At 38.7% G+C, this 16936-nt stretch overlaps 1 protein-coding gene across 3 annotated transcripts in view; it reads right to left on the bottom strand.

Annotated features, from left to right (window-relative positions):
* Positions 1–16936, bottom strand: part of IQUB (IQ motif and ubiquitin domain containing) — a 123404-nt gene that overhangs the window by 60055 nt on the left and 46413 nt on the right. The window contains exon 1 of one of the 3 annotated variants that reach the window (XM_055283841.2): positions 12192–12980. The exons of 1 other annotated variant lie outside the window; for it this stretch is intronic. The gene's annotated coding sequence lies outside the window, so the exon portion shown is untranslated. Of the gene's footprint in view, positions 1–12191; positions 12982–16936 lie in introns of those variants that run through there. One more of the 3 variants, XM_055283844.2, reaches the window with a different exon arrangement.

Here is a 16936-nt window from a genome sequence, read left to right on the forward strand (position 1 = left end):
AGAGAATTAGTAAACTGGAAGATAAATAAAATGATTTTATATAGAATGATGCAAACAGATAAGATACAAAAAATATGAGACTAAAAGCCATGGAAAAGAAAGCCTAGCATGTTTTTGCTAAGCATATATTTTGTTGTGAGCTAAGAATGATTTTGTATTGTGAAACCAAAAAACAACAAAGAAGATGCATTGGAGACTATGTGTGGTCTTTGCAGTCTAAAAAAAACCTGTGAAGTCCTTTTCATAAAATGTTTGCCAGCTTCTGAACTAACATATGTCAAAATGGAGTCCCAGAAGGAAAAATAGAAAGATAGAGGAGAAAAAACATGTTTATGTATTATTTATTCTTTTTGAGACAGAGTATTGCTCTGTCACCCAGGCTGGAGTGCAGTGGTCCAATCTCAGGTCACTGCAACCTCCGCCTCCCAGTTTCAAGTGATTCTCCTGCCTTAGCCTCCTGAGTAACTGGGACTACAGGCATGTGCTACCACACCCAGCTTATTTTTGTATTTTTAGTAGAGATGGGGTTTTGCCATGTTGGCCAGGCTGGTCTCGAACTCCTGGCCTCAAATGATTCATCTGCCTCAGCCTCCCAAAGTGCTGGGATTACAGGCATGAGCCATGATGCCCAGCCAGGAAAAATATTTTAAAAGGTAATAGCTGAGAACTTTTCAAAACTGATAAAAGAATATGGATCCTCAGATCCAGGAAGCATAACAAATATATACCAAACAGGTTAAATAAAAATAATTAATAGTCATATACATTGTAATGAAATTACAGAATATCAAAGACAAAGAGAAGGTCCTGAAAGTACAATGATAAAGAATATAACATATACTGTTTTGAATCATATTAATTTGCTGATATAAATACAAAGAAAAGTAAAATCACTGCAGACTTATCAGAAAAATAGGAGCCAATGCAACAATAGGCCAACTGAAAAAAGATAACTATCAACCTAGAATTGTGCACCCAGCAAAATTACCTCTCAAGAAAGAAAACAGAAGCATTTACAAGTTAGTTACTAAGTTACCACCAAGATATTTGCTCTAAAGGAACTTCTGAAGAATATACTCAAAGGAGGAAAATAATTTCACGGGATGTCTGAAGTGCAACTCAGAAAGGTAAATGTGAAAAATCATAAACATATGAGTAAATCCAAACAAATACTGTTAATACAAAATGATAGTAAACTGAAATATTAGACAATAATATATAATTGAGAAGGGAAAAAACCAGACCAAACTCTCTCAAATCCTTATACTGTTTATAATTTGTTTATTTGTATAGACTTAGGGAGTACAGGTACAGTGCAGTTCTGTTACATTAATATATTGTGCACTGGTGAAGTCTGGGCTTTTATTGTGGCCATCACCCTAATAGTATACATAGTACCCACTGAGTAATTTTTCATCCCTCACACCCTTCCCCCGCTCCCTTTCTTTCAAGTCTCCAATGTCTATTATTCCACTCTCTATGTTCAGGTGTAGATGTTATTTCACTCACACTTGTAAGTGAGAACATGTGGTATTTGACTTTCTGTTTCTGAGTTATTTCACTTAAAATAATGGCCTCCCATTCCAAGGGGGATATATTCTTAACCTTAGACTTCGTTACGTAAATATGCAGAGTTAAATCTCACTACAAGCAATAAAAAACAGAAACATAGTTTTCAAATTTCAAAACAATCAAGAGGGAAAGAAGTGGAATGAGAAAAACCTGAACAAAACTCAATTTTAAAAAAGGTCAAGAAACTTCTTCAGGCTCTCACCACAAAAAACAAAACAAACAAACAAACAAAAAACAAAAAACACACTCACAGAAACACGATTTTGATTATTTTCTCCTGGAACAGAGCTTAATGGCCTAATGAGAAAGAGGATATCACGGCTGGGCGCGGTGGCTCACACTTGTAATCCCAGCACTTTGGGAGGCCGAGGCGGGCGGATCACGAGGTCAGGAGATTGAGACCACGGTGAAACCTCGTCTCTACTAAAAATTAAAAAAAATTAGCCGGGCGTGGTGGCGGGCGCCTGTAGTCCCAGCTACTCGGAGAGGCTGAGGCAGGAGAATGGCGTGAACCCGGGAGGCGGAGCTTGCAGTGAGCCGAGATTGCGCCACTGCACTCCAGCCTGGGCGACAGAGCGAGACTCCATCTCAAAAAAAAAAAAAAAAGAAAGAGGATATCATAACAAAGCCCTACCTCCTAGCAACATATTCATCCGCCCTCTTTGAAGAGTCTGAGGTAATGCTTTTGTTTCTATCTGAGGGGTCATCCTCACCCCAAACTGGCCAAGATAGTATCTTCTAAAAACAGCAATAACAACAAAATCAAGAATTTCTGCTCTTCAGAAAACACAACTGGGAGAATAAAAAGACAAATCATAGACTAGAAGATACTTTTCACAAAATGCATATCTGATAAAGGACTTATATCCAGACTATATAGAGAATAATAAGAAAAAATAATATTTAAAAAAGGTAAAAGATTTAAACAGACACTTCACCAAAGAATACATATAGAAGGCAATTAAGCAGGGCCAGGTCTAGGTTGAGGCAAGTGAAGTGCCTACAATGCTCTACACTTGTACTCATGTCTGAAAATGAATGCCTCCTAAAATTTTGGGCCTAGGTGCATCATTTGCTTCACCCCAGTCTCAGCCCTGAGAACAAACACATAAAAAGAAGCTCAATATCATTACTCATTATAAAAATGGAATTTCAAATCACAATGAGATAGCACTACATACCTATTAGAATAATTAAAATAATATTTTTTAAAGCTCTCTAATAGCAAGTGCTAGTGAGTGCATATAAAGACAAGTGGTACACACAACAACATGGATGAAACTCAAACAAATTATGCTCAGTGAAGAAGCCAGCTTTACTAAGGCTGTGTACTATTGACTCAATTTATATGACAAATCCTAGGGTTAGAAAATATACCAAAGCCTAAGGGTAAAGAAAGGAGTTGATTACAGAAGGATGTGGGGATTTTTTACATGATGGAAACACTCAAAATCTCATAACCCAAATATAGTGGTTATGCAAACTATATGTGTTTATTAAAATGTATAGCTCTCCAGACTAAAGAGGGTAAATTTTATTGTGTCTAGATTATCCCTTACTAGAAAGATAACAAAAAGTAATAGCAACTAATGCTCCTTTCAGTAGGGGGAAAAAAGTGTGCTATTAAGACGAAGACTCAAGGAATTTCAATAACAATAACAATTTTTGAAAATCAACGAGGCAGGGAAAAAGAGCTGACCCCAGATGTAAGGTCAGTGGTATAGGAAATGATAAATAGCAAAGAAAGTGAAAATATATGGGTAAATATAAATGCACTTTGGCTGTATAAAAATAATGTCATAAAGTCATACACACACAGAAATACAAAACAATCATTTGTCATATCTGTTGTGGGGGTGAAAATGATAAAAAGGGCATTTATCTTATCATAATTCATTATCTTATCATAATTCATTCATGCATTCGTCTGTATATGTGTTTTATGTGGCTTTCTGATTGTGCTATACTTAATAAAGAAGCTAAATAAAAAAGAAGAAAGAGGAAGAGGAGGATGAAGTACTCTATATGTTGGCAGAAGTCACATTCCAAGATTTATTAAGTGAGAAAAAGAAAGAAGGTGAAATAAGAATATATATTTGTGTTTGTTTCTATTTGGATAAAGAAACACTCAGAAAAGTATGAAAGAAACTAAGAAAACTAGTTATCTGATGGGGGGCAAGGTGAGTAGGAAGTAGCCAGAACAAGGGTGGGCTCCAGAATTCTCAATGTATTATTTTTAATATTTTTATTTTTAAACAATATAAATGTATTACCTGTTTAAAAAATTAGATAAGACATCATAGGCTAGTAGAGTAGGGAAAAGACAAGGTGGCTGGGAGCGTATAGGATCAAGAGTGCTAAAGCCTCTTTAGGAATAGGAACTAAGAATTATGACAGGTCTGAGATTTCATCCTACCTACAAGCTAACAATTTAGCCTGCCATAGTTTCATGAATGCTGTTAGAATAGATAAGACTCCTGGGTCAAGACAAAGGACTTTATTATTCATGGCACAGCAGATAGCATGAGCTTTATATTCACATAGGATCCCTGTGCCCCCAAATCCCAGATGAACAATGTGGAATGCCCAATTAGATGCCATACACACAGTGGGTTTGTATCACAGCTAAGAAACCCCAAGCTTAGAAACTCTAATCCTTTATAATGGACTTCACGCAAATATGCCCAACCTTTGCCTTGGGGGAATATATCATTGTTATTATATCAGACAGATAAATCTGACCTCTGCTTTAGAAAGAGACCGTATATCGGCCGGGCGCTGTGGCTCACGCCTGTAATCCCAGCACTTTGCGAGGCCGAGGCGGGCGGATCACGGGGTCAGGAGACCGAGACCATCTTGGCTAACATGGTGAAACCCCGTCTCTACTAAAAATTAAAAAAAATTAGCCGGGCGTGGTGGCGGGCGCCTGTAGTCCCAGCTACTCGGGAGGCTGAGGCAGGAGAATGGCGTGAACCCGGGAGGCGGAGCTTGTAGTGAGCCGAGATCGCGCCACTGCACTCCAGCCTGGGCGACAGAGCGAGACTCCGTCTCAAAGAAAAGAAAGAAAGAGACCCTATATCTTTTAAGACTGTTCAGTATACAAATATCCTTGAAAACAAAATTCAAAACAAAGCTATCAGTGTCTTTTAAGCAGAAATTCCAGAGAACCACGGGGAACTGTCTTCCATGAGGAATAAGAACCATCCATGGACCAACACCAAAAAAGCTTCTGAGGGTCAGAGTCAGCATCTAGTGATTATTCTCATAGCTATGTAGTAAGAATGACCATTTTACAACAGCAATTACATTGTCTTTCCTACAGCCAGCAAGAACAATGCTTGCTCACCTATGCTCTGAAACTTTGTTAGGCTCCATCTGACACTACCCAATGTGAACAAGGCCCCATTTAATAGACACAACATTTAAAAGCAGTCTGAAGGTATAGATACCTAAACGGCAAGCCATGCCTATATCCATCTAATAAGGTGAAAAAGGATTAAACCAGCTTGAATGCCCACCAGGGCATGAGAGTTGATCCAATAGGCCTAAGATAATAAATTTAATAACTGTAACATGAGTAAATTATATCTAACAGTATAATAAAACAATAATATAACACAACCAAGGAAGGTCTACTTTTAGAGTCATCCTTTATTTTTTTTCTTTCACTCACCCATTATCCAGCCACTCAAAAAGCACTGTCAATACTGACCTGAAAATTTAATCTCAGTCTACTTTTGTCTGTCATCCTGTCATACTTTGACAGTATTACAGCAACAGTCTCTTAGCTGGTTATCTTAATTTCATTATTGAAACACCTACCCCACCAACCCCTGCCAAAAAAATCCATTATTCTCACAGCAGCCAGAAAAATATTTTTTAAAGAAAATCATGCCATGCCCCTCTCATCCTTGCTTAAATACCTCTAAAATAAAATGCTTTCCAGAATAAAATCCAAACTACTCGCCATGGCCTTCAAGGTCCTAAATGATCTAGTCCCTGCCTCTCTGACCTCATCTTCTAAACAACACCAACTTTTACCGTATCTAGGACTGATCTCCCTCTTGGGGCTTTTGCATTTTATGTTTCCTATGTCAGAAATGTGTTACTACAAACCTTTTTTGAGATAGAGTCTGGCTCTGTCACCCAGGCTACAGTACAGTGGTGAGATGTCAGCTCACTGCAACCTCTGCCTCCTGGTTCAAGCAATTCTCCTGCCTCAGCCTCCCAAATAGCTGGGATTACAGGCGCCCGCCACCACTCCTAGCTAATTTTTGCATTTTTAGTAGATACACAGTTTCACTATGTTGGCCAGGATGGTCTCAAACTCCTGACCTCAGGTGATCTGCCCACCTCAGCCTCCCAAAGTGCTGGGATTACAGGCGTGAGCCACCGCACCTGGCCTGTTACTACAAATCTTTATGACTAATTCCTCATCTTCCATGTCTCAGTTTCCAGGGAGGCCTCCCTAATCATACCTCAACTACCCTCTAATTTATTTTTTTCATCAATATAATCACTACATTTCTCAAAAGAAGACATAAAAATAGCCAACAGTTATATGAAAAAATACTCAACATCAATAATAATCAGAGAAATGCAAATCAAAACCACAATAAGACATCATCTCACCCCAGTTAAAATGGCTATTGTCAAAAAGAAAATAACAGATGCTGGCAAGGATGCAAAGAAAGGGGAATGGTAGTACACTGTTAGTGGGAAATGTAAATTACTACAGCCATTGTAGAAAACAGCAGGAAGGTTCCTCAAAAAACTAAAAATAGTTCTACCATATAATCCAGCAATTCCACTGCTGGGTATATAAACAAAAGAAAGGAAATCAGCATATTGAAGAGATATCTGCACTCCCATGTTTACTGCAGCACTATCCACAATAGCCAATCAACCTAAGTGTCTACCACTGAATAAAGAAAGAAAATGTGGCATGTATACACACAATGAAATATTATTAAGCCATAAAAAAGAATGAAATTCTGTCATTTGCAACAACATGGGTGAAACTGGGGGACATTATGTTAATTAAGTAAAATAAGTAAGGCACAGAAAGACAAATATCACATGTTCTCATTCAAAAGTAGGAGCTTAAAAAGTTGATCTCACAAGGGTAGAGAGTACAATGATGGTTACCAGAAGCTGAGAAGGGCAGGAGGGAGGAGGGATGAAGTAAGGTTGGTTAAGGGGTTCAAAAATACATTTACATAGAAGGAGTAAATTCTATGTTTGATGGCACCGTACGGTGACTATAGTTAACAATATTTTATATTTCAAAACAGCTAGAAGAAAAGTTTTAGAATATTCCCAGAACAAAGAAATGATAAGGTAACAGATATCCTAATTACCTTAATTTGATTATTACAAATTGTATGCATGTATCAAATATCACAGTTGCTCAATAAATATGTAAAATTACGTATAAACAAAAATTTTTAAATTTTTGAAAAGCATTGGCCATGGCTGAATTCATTCATGCTTTCAACAAATTTTTATTGGGTACCTACTCATTACCAGTCCCTCTTTTAGCTGTGTGTAGAGACACTTCTATGGTTCTACACACAGCCATGGACAAGGCTTTTCAAAAATTTTTAAATTTTTGTTGATACATAATTATTGTACATATTTATTGGACACGTGTGATATTTGATACATATCTTTATCTGACCCAGTACATATTTTACTAATTTAGTTGTTACTTGCCCTTTTCCTCACTAGAATATAAGCTTTTTTTACTGCAGGGATTTTGATCTGGTTGGTAGTTTGCAGTTTTTACTGCAGAGATTTTGATCTGCAGTTAAAAAATAGCTTACATTCTAGTGAGGAAAATAGACAAGTAATAACTAAATTAGTAAAATATACATTGGATCAGATAAAGAGCTAGCAAAATAATAAAGCAAAGAAGGTGGCTAGGAAGTATGAGACTATCAGGACAGAGTATGGCAGAGTAGAGCGGCAAGTTTTGCTAAGTATTTGTGTGGGGAAGGAATGCCTCTCTGGTTAAAATGACATCTGAGCAGGAGGCTGAACTGAGAAAATAAGCAAGGCATGAGGACAAATGGAGAAATGAGAAGCATCACATATCTGAGGAATAACTATCTAGTCAACTTATCTGGCTAGAGAGCAGTGAGTTAAGAAAAGAGCAATAGAAGATGAAGCCAGAGAGGAGGTTGTGGGGAGAGGGCATTAGATTGTGGAAGGTAGGGGAGTGGGAAGCTGGTAGGACATCAGGAGTCTACTGGAATCTATTGTAGTAACCTTGACATGAGGTGAAATGGACCTGGGTGACAGTAGAGGAGACGATGAGAAGTGCTGACTGGATTCTGGATATATTTTTAAAATAGAGCTGAAAGGATTTAGTGACGAACTAAATGTGGGCTATGAGATAAAGAGAGGAATCAAGGATACTGCTAACATTTTTAGCCCAAGTAACCAGAAGGATGAGCTACATTTACAGAAATAAGGAAAACTTCAAATAAAGGAGGCCTGAGGTATGCATGGAAATTAGATCAGTCTGATTTGGGGCATGCTGAGTTTGAGATGCCCATTGGACACTGGGTTAGCAGTTTGAAGTTCTGAGAAGATGTTGGCCTGGAAATTGGAGAGTCAGAAGTCTATGGTATTTAAAGCCATGAGACATGTGAAATCAATGCAGTCAGAAACGGAAGCCACATATTATAAAGTTTCTTTGATAGGTACTGGATAAATCCTTACCCCTCCATCTTCCTCCTCAATGCGTCTGCCTCCATTTCCTAGTTGCTATGGTTTCTAATGCTTATATTTATTTCACCCTAATTTTAGTATGTTAGGTATCCTAGATTGCTCCCCTCCAAGCAATCTATCTCCTTATAAACAAGATGAGGGCTGGGCACGGTAACTCAAGCCTATAATCCCAGCACTTTGGGAGGCCGAGGTGGTCAGATCCCTTGAGCCTAGGAATTCAATACCAGCCTGGGCAACATAGTGAGACCCTGTCTCTACAAAAAATACAAACTTAGCCGGGCATTGTATTGTGGCACGCACCTGCAATTCTAATTACTCGGGAGGCTGAGGTGGGAAGATAGCTTCAGCCAGGGCGGTGGAGATTGTAGTGAGCCAAGATCTCACCACTGCCCTCCAGCCAGAGCGATGGAGTGAGAGCCTGTCTAAATAAACACATACACACACACACACACACACTGATCACAGTTCTCTGTAACCTGTAGATTGTATGTATAGTAGTGCCTAAGGTTCATAGGTCCTTAATTAATGATATGAATGATCCAAATAATTACATGTTTTCAAGACGTTAGTTGTTTATAAAAAGGGTGATTAGCAACTGTGTTTATGATGGTTAGCAGTGATAAGCATTTATTCAACCTAAAAATAAGAAATGTCAAGGTTTCTAAGTCATGACTTCATTGCCATGCAGTACAGTGATTCTCAGCTTTGGTTTCCTAAAGTGGAATTTCAGAAGGGCTGACTGTGGAGCCAGCCCACCTGAGTTTGATTCCAGACTTAACAACTTCTTGTCGAAAGAAGCAATTGGCCATGGGTCTTGAGTGTCCCTACATGTTCTTGTGGGGTGTGACAAAAATGCAAGGCCATGACCACTGTTTACCCAGACCCTTTCTCAGGGTTGTGTTTGCACCGAGAAACTGCAATGGCTGAGATAAACTCTTCCCCAGAAACAAAGAGCAGGCTTTCTTTGGTATACTGTAAAAGCAGTAAATTCTCCATGTGCAAGCATCCATGTAGACTCACTTGTGTTTCCCCTGTTGGACTGGGTGGGGCTTGGGAAATTGGCACAAACTTGAAGCACTGGCTACTTCTTTTGCATGTGTCCTTTGACCCAGCATCCAAGAAACAGTGACTAACGTATTAGTTTGTACATAGGGTAAAACACCAGACCCCTCACAGTTCCTGATACTTACTAGCTATATGACTTTGAGATACAGAGGTTTCTTAACCTAAGTCTCATTTTCCTAACTTGTGAAATGGGATATTTGTAGTTTCAACATCAAAGGTTCTTCCAAGAATTAAATAAAATAGTGTATATAAAGTACTTAGCAAACAGTGCCTGGCACACAATAAGCATATAATAAATGTTAGCTAATTAGTAATGAACTATTTCTAAAATTTCCAAATGGCTAATGATAATTATACACTAAAAATGACTCCTAGGTATTACATAATTACTCGTTTTATAAATTAGGAGAAAAAAATACTTTTAAAATAAAGCGTAATATTAGCAAATACACCAAATTATTTAATTCTCACAGATGATATAATTATGCCCATTTTACAGATAAAGAAATTAGCACAGAGAGGTTAAGTAGTATTTTCAAGAACCCAGAGCTAGTAAGCAGTATATCTGGGATCCAAATCCAGACAGTCTGGATCCAGAACCCATGCCCTTAACCACTTAACTGTGCTGTATCTCAGTGTAGGAGTCCATGGGGGATTGGGAGGAGAACAGAAAAGGGGTCCTGGTGATTAAGAAAAAGTTTAGAAACTGATCTCCCTGCAGATGAAAAAGCTAAGACCCAGGAATGCCTCATGGTAGGTTAGTGGTAGTCAGATCCAGAATTTAACTAACAATTTTGCCATCAGATACATTATCAGAGAATGTCTTTAATTCTTAAGGGAGAAACATGACTATGATTTAAAATAGAGTAGAAAATACTCAGCAGATTTTTTTTTCACCCATCTAGAACAAGGAGCTAATTTTATTGGTTTCTAATACCCCCTCATATGTATATATTAATATGCTCTACTTGCATACATAAATGTGTAAACTCTCACTGCAGCAAATTAAATGTAAATAACAAAGTACACATATTAAAAGTGTGAAATGTAAAATGTGAAATTCCAACCCAGTTTGGAAAGCTACAGTTGGAAAAGACTTTTCAAAATCGTTTTTTCATTATTGTTATTGTTCATTTTGTTGTTTTTAAGAGAGTAATATGTGCTTACTAGAAAAAAAATCTAACAGAATAGAAGGGGATAAAATAAGAAGTAAAAGTATTCCAGACATGCTAATTTTATTTCTCATTGTTAGGCAGTTTATCTTTCCAGGAATTATCTATAAAGCTACAATTATATAATATATATACATTTAAATTTGTTTATGATCATATCAATGTCTTTCATAAACTATATTTCTGTTTATTTTTAAACTTTAATACTACTTTATGATTTATTTTTACAATATGTGCTTAACATTTATTTTTATGTAAAATACGATTCTGCCGCATTCTTTTCAACAACTTCACAGTAACTTCTTTGCAAGGCTAAGCCACATTGTAGTCAACTGTTGCTCATTGATGGACATTTTAACTGTCTCTAGCTTTTTACTATTAAAAATAGTGCTGCAACAAACATCTTATACATCTATCTCTGTATATATGTGTAAGTATACTGAAAATGAGTTCTCAGACTTAGAATGGACAAGTCAAAGAGCATACAGATCTTAATTTTGTTAAATTCCATCAAACTGTTTTCTATTATAGCCCCAAGAAGTTCCCCTTGAGTGTTTCCTTACATCTTCATATTGTTTTGAGTCCTAATAATTAAATATCCCTTTGTTATGTGTTGCCCTTATATTTCCCATTGTATGTTTGATGTTGTTTGTTTTCTCTTACTATATAAAAATTTTAGATTGTTAGGTAGTGACATTTATCAATCTTTTTGCTTATGAGAGTTTCCAAATTTCCTGACATGCTTCGAAACACCTTCTCACAATGAAACATACATAAATTCATCCATAAACGCATAAATGAGACAGATCTGTAAATATTGATAGAAAACAACTGGACACACAGTCTTAAGTGTAAAAGCCAATCACAGAAGAGTATGCACAATGTTACAGGTGTAACTACATATTTGCGTATGTCTAAAACACCTCTGGAAGGTGGCCTGGAGATGGGGAGAAATGGGTAGATGGAGGATTTTCACTCTTCATTCTTTTTACTATTGGAACTATTTTTTATGTATTATCTATTCAAATGAAAATGTTTAAAAAGCAACCTCTTATCATGTTTGCATACAAAAAAGTCTCCCTTTTCACCTACATTTCATTCCCTACCATTTAAAGCTTAATACATTTAGAATGTAGTATAGTTAGTAAGGTAGGGATCCAGTATTGCCTTCTACCAAATAGATCTGTTGAATTTTTAGGTTTGTTAAGAGGCAAAGACCAAGGGTGGAGAGGAAGGAGTGAGAGTGCCAGGTGAGGAAAGTCTAAAATCTCTCGACTTAATATGAGAATGGTCGCCACGGAAGGCTAACAGTCTCTAGTGCCAGGTTTGGGTTATACACACATCTTCTATGCAATTACCGTGATAAGCACTCGGGGTGTGAGGTGAGGTGTACCTCCTAGCTTGATGCTGCTGCTTCAAGTCCGAAATCAGAGAGGAGAAGCCAAAAAAGGAGCCGAGAAAGATGGGATGCTTCGCACGGTTTTTAAAATAAAGGCGTAACATTCCTGACCGACCAGGCAGCCCCAGGCGCTCAGGCGCGAATCACTGCACAGCACACAGAACCCAGAGTCCAGAGCGGCTGTCACCGGCTCTAGGCTGGATCTAAGCGTCGGACCGGAAGGCCGCAGTCAAAACCTGTCCTCCTACCTGTGTACGAAACCCAACTATTCTCGTCGAAGTGCTTTCCCAGGCTCCTAAGAAGCAGCTTCCATACTCGCCGCGTTCTCAGCTGTTGGTCGTATCCTAGCAACGGTCCTGGCACCACCTCTTCCTGCCAGGGCACGGCAGGGGGGGAAGGGGAGGAGCCAGAGGCGGGTGGGGGGAGGAGCCAGAGGCGGGTGGGGGGGAGGAGCCAGAGGAGGGCAGGGGGCGGGGCCTGGAAGGAGGAGCGCGGCAGAAGAGAAGGGGAGGAGCCAGAGACGGGGAGGCGGGGTCGTGAAGGAGGAGCGCGGCAGGAGAGAAGGGGAGGAGCCAGAGGCGGAGGGGCGGTATCGGGAAGGAGGAGTGCGGCAGAAGGGGAGGAGCCAGAGGCGGAGGGGCGGTGTCGGGAAGGAGGAGCGCGGCAGAAGAGAAGGGGAGCAGCCAGAGGCGGGGAGGCGGGGTCGTGAAGGAGGAGCGCGACAAGAGAGAAGGGGAGAGCCAGAGGCGGAGGGGCGGTGTCGGGAAGGAGGAACACGGCAGGAAATAAGGGAAGGAGCCAGAGGCGGGCTGGGGGCCGGGGTCCGGAAGGAGGATCGCGTTAGGGCAGAGGAGGAGGAGCCAGAGGAGGGGGATGGGGGGCTGCACAGGAGGAACGCGACAGGGAAAAGGGGGAGGGGAAACATGGCAGGAGAAAGGGGAGGATCGCCAGAGGCTAAGAGACAGGAAGAGGGACGCGTCAGGGAGAAGGGGAGGAGCCAGAGGCGAGGGGGCGTGGAGGAGGGAAGCGGCAGAGAAAAGGGGCGGGGCCAGAGGGGAGGGGGCGGGGAGGAGGGACGCAGCGGGGAGAAGGGGAGGAGCCAGAGGCGGCGGGCTGTTACCAACTGGCTACCTAGATCCAAGTGAATCAGGACAGTAACCTCTCTCCAAGATCTTTTACACTTGTGAAAGGGCACAGCTCTCTAAACCAAACACTGACAGCAATTTAATCTTACAGATATAAAAAAATCCGAGTCAGAGAAATCATCACGATGAAGTCAGAGGCGAGAAACTGTCAAGTGCCTACTTGCTTTTGTTAAACTAACAAATTGGCTCTCAGCTTCCTGGCAGCCAAAGAGAAAAGGGAGATAGTAGCTATCAAATAATTCTGCTTATAAGAGAAGAACTTTTGTTAATCACTAAATTACTTAATAAACTAAATTTTGTCTAACAATAAATTATTTTTCTGTGTGTGTGTGTGTGTGTGTGTGTACAGAGTCTTGCTCTGTCGCCCAGGCTGAAGTGCAGTGGTTAGATCTCGGCTCACTGCAACCTCACCTCCCCAGCTCCCGCGATTCTCCTGAGTAGCTGAGATTACAGGCGCCCGCCACCACGCCCGGCTAATTTTGGTATTTTTAGTAGAGATGGGGTTTCACCATGTTGACCAGGCTGATCTGGAACTCCTAGCCTCAAGCAATCCGCCTTCAAAAGTGTTGGGGATTACAGGAGTGAGCCACCGCGCCCGGCCTATCAATAAATAAGAAAACTTTTTAAAGAAGCACAGGATAGTATTGGAGGTCAAGTATGTTCCTCTTGGAAATTTAGTAACAAACTACATGTTGCTATCTCATAATAGCTTATGAAGTATTCATTGTCATGAGGCACCATACATAGATTTTTAATTTAATCCTTACAACGATTTTATTAGGGAGAAACTATTAGATCCATTCTGTAAGTGAGAAAATTAAGGCACACAAAGTTTAATGAGGGAACCAGGACTAAACCTAAGCAATCTAACTCCAGGTCCCAGATTTTTTACCCACTATTACAGTACTATTTAATTTGATTTGATATTTTAAAAGGATTAATAAAATTAGTACAGGTCCATTCCCTTATTCATAAATGTTCATTGTCTTCATTTATTTCTTTATACTGTTCTGCTGAAATTGCACTCTCATCTCCCCAATAACTTTGTAATATCCAATGCCATTTTTTTCAGTCATCCCATTTTAAAATATATTTTTACTAGAATAGTGAAATACATATTCAGATAAAATTGGCTTTGTTTTAGTAATGATCAGTAAAAGTAAATTCATTTTAATCATTTCCACACGTTCATGAAAAGTAAAGGGGAAAAATGGGCATAGAGGTAACCACTAGAATTAGGCTTTCTTGGATGGGTAGACCAGGTGTGGAGGTGTGCAGATAAGATTTTACAAACACTCATACACTCCCATCTCCAAAATCATAATTTATCTTACATTCTGCTACTAATAAACATTCCACTGGTTTTAAACATTCACTTTTCTGGGTCTCCTCTTTAAAATTTATCATTCACTGTTCTCAATGTTAGGGACAGTATGCAAACAGTAGGTTTAGGAATAAGAGTCAGGAGATGGGGGAAGAAAACTGGTAGGAGAGAACTTAAGTGTTTCACAGTGTTAAATGTGACTTGATAGCCACTATTCATATTTTTTTGTAGTTTGCTGTGAGGATGACTTTATACAATTTAATCTTAAATAGGAACCTAACTTAATAGTTAGGCTTCCTTGGGTAGTCTGTGGAGCATGGAAAGGTTATTAGCACGTCAAAATCCTGTCCACGCACACACACACTCACATACACACAAATGTAGTTTGGTTACATAATAAATTTATATTCAAACTTAATGAAAACAACCAATAGGAAAAAACTTCTCAATTCCAAAAGTGAAAGAGTAATTTTACAATACCATTTTCCATTTTCCTTTTCATGATAAATCTATGCATTTTCTCAGGGTTTATTCCACCAAACGACTTTGTATTTCTCATGAAACATCTACCTTTATTCATCTCAGCATTTATTTATGTAATAAGCATTTCTTTTGATGTGCTTTTATTTTTACAAAGATGCCACCTAGTGGCTTGATAAAATCAAGCATTTCAAAGTATTTCCCGTTGTTACTCCAGGTTAAAATGAATAATGAGTATTTTTAACATTAAAATAATTTAGAAAACTAAGGACCTGAAAATTTTTGTTTTGGAAATTATGTAGATTAAATTTGGATCATAATACCACTTTGTGAACTTGTTAAGAGAATGGAAATATAGGTCTATAGTCCCTTTTCTGAAACCTTTTAGGACAGATGTGTTTGATATTCAGAATTTTTCAGATTTTTGAAAGGAAATATGGGCATATACTTTACATTATGTAACACATTCAGAGGGTCTGAAGAAGCAGTTTAGAATCAAATATATTGATACATCTGTGGCAAAATATATTCATATTCACATTGAAGTGGGATAAATACCACAAATAGCCTCATGTAATTCAGGTGGGGTTTGTTGCCAAATGAGTTATGAAAAAACTTTGTTTTCAGAGATTTTTGAAATTAGGAATTTAGATAAGGGACTGTGGACCTGTTTTACTCTGGTGAAAAAGAATTCACCCTCCAGTTATAGAGAGATTAAAATGCCAATATTTTGTAAAAAAAAAAAAAATAGTAATAGTTATCTTTAGAAAAGCTAATAGATTCACCCAAAACAAAATTGAGGACGATGAGAAATACCAAACTAGAAATCTTTGCAATGCTTTTCATTTAATTATATACAGAAGCCAATCATAAATTACATTTAAGTGTACCACAAAAAATTAGCTACTAATGTAAACCTAAAGACCAATTTGAAAATTATTAGTGATTCATAAATTTTGTGGTTGACAAATTTAGTGGTTCATAAATTTTGTGGCACAATAAAAAAAAATTTAACCTTGGTTGTTTCTTTTTTTTTATTCCTATGTGTAATTTACCATGTTCCAATTCCCCACCACCACTATGGTCATGGAAATATATGTTGATGGTGCCACGCTCAGCCTGGATTCCTTGTGTGTCTATGAGCACTCCTTGCCAACCCCCCTTAGACATGCAGTATGAATAAAAAATACACTTACATTAAGACACTAGGATTTAAGGATAACCCATGCTAAGTCACTACATTACTCACTATTTTACTTCACTATCTAGAATACTGACTCATCTCTAGTCTCTCAAATGAATTCTTCCTGTCCCCATCAATCATTCAAACCCCTTATCACATTCCCACTGTGATTTCCTGTGAATTTTGTCTAAAATAAAACGTCAGCCTCCTCTAAACCCAACTGGTAGCCTTTCATTTACTTTTCTCTAAAAAAACTGGCATTACTATTGTTGAGGCATAGGCTACAATCTCACTGAACACTTAGTTTTTGTTTGTTTTTAGTAGAGACGGGGGTTTCACCATACTGGCCAGGCTGGTCTCGAACTTTTGACCTCAAGTGATCCACCCACCTCAGCTTCCCAAAGTGGTGGGATTACAAGTGTGAGCCACCACGCCTCCCCACCGAACACTTAGTTTTAACGGGAAGACTGCACTCAGTAAATCCAAAATACTCGTGATATGTTCAGCAATTTGGTACTTAATCCTATACCCCACAACACACTTGCGTAGGGTGTTAACTTCTGTTTGTTTACATAATCATAGAGGATGGGAGGAAAAAGAAAAAGGTGCTATTAGCCTACATGTGGGAATTTTCCTATATATTGTCATCTCCCTTTTAAAAAAGATACATTCATAAACATTGTTATTGGCTTAATTAGCTTCATTCCTCTGACTGGGATTAGAAAATTGACAATAAAATATAAGCTCTCTTTTCTTCCATCCCCCAATTCTGAGGGAAAAGGAGGGGGAGGGGAGAATGAGTAAGAGTGAAAGGATACAATAAAACCTGAGGCCTGATTGCACATGATGACTACTACTGCT

This window comes from Symphalangus syndactylus, chromosome 6 (assembly GCF_028878055.3).
Source record: "Symphalangus syndactylus isolate Jambi chromosome 6, NHGRI_mSymSyn1-v2.1_pri, whole genome shotgun sequence".
NCBI classification, from domain to species: domain Eukaryota; kingdom Metazoa; phylum Chordata; class Mammalia; order Primates; family Hylobatidae; genus Symphalangus; species Symphalangus syndactylus.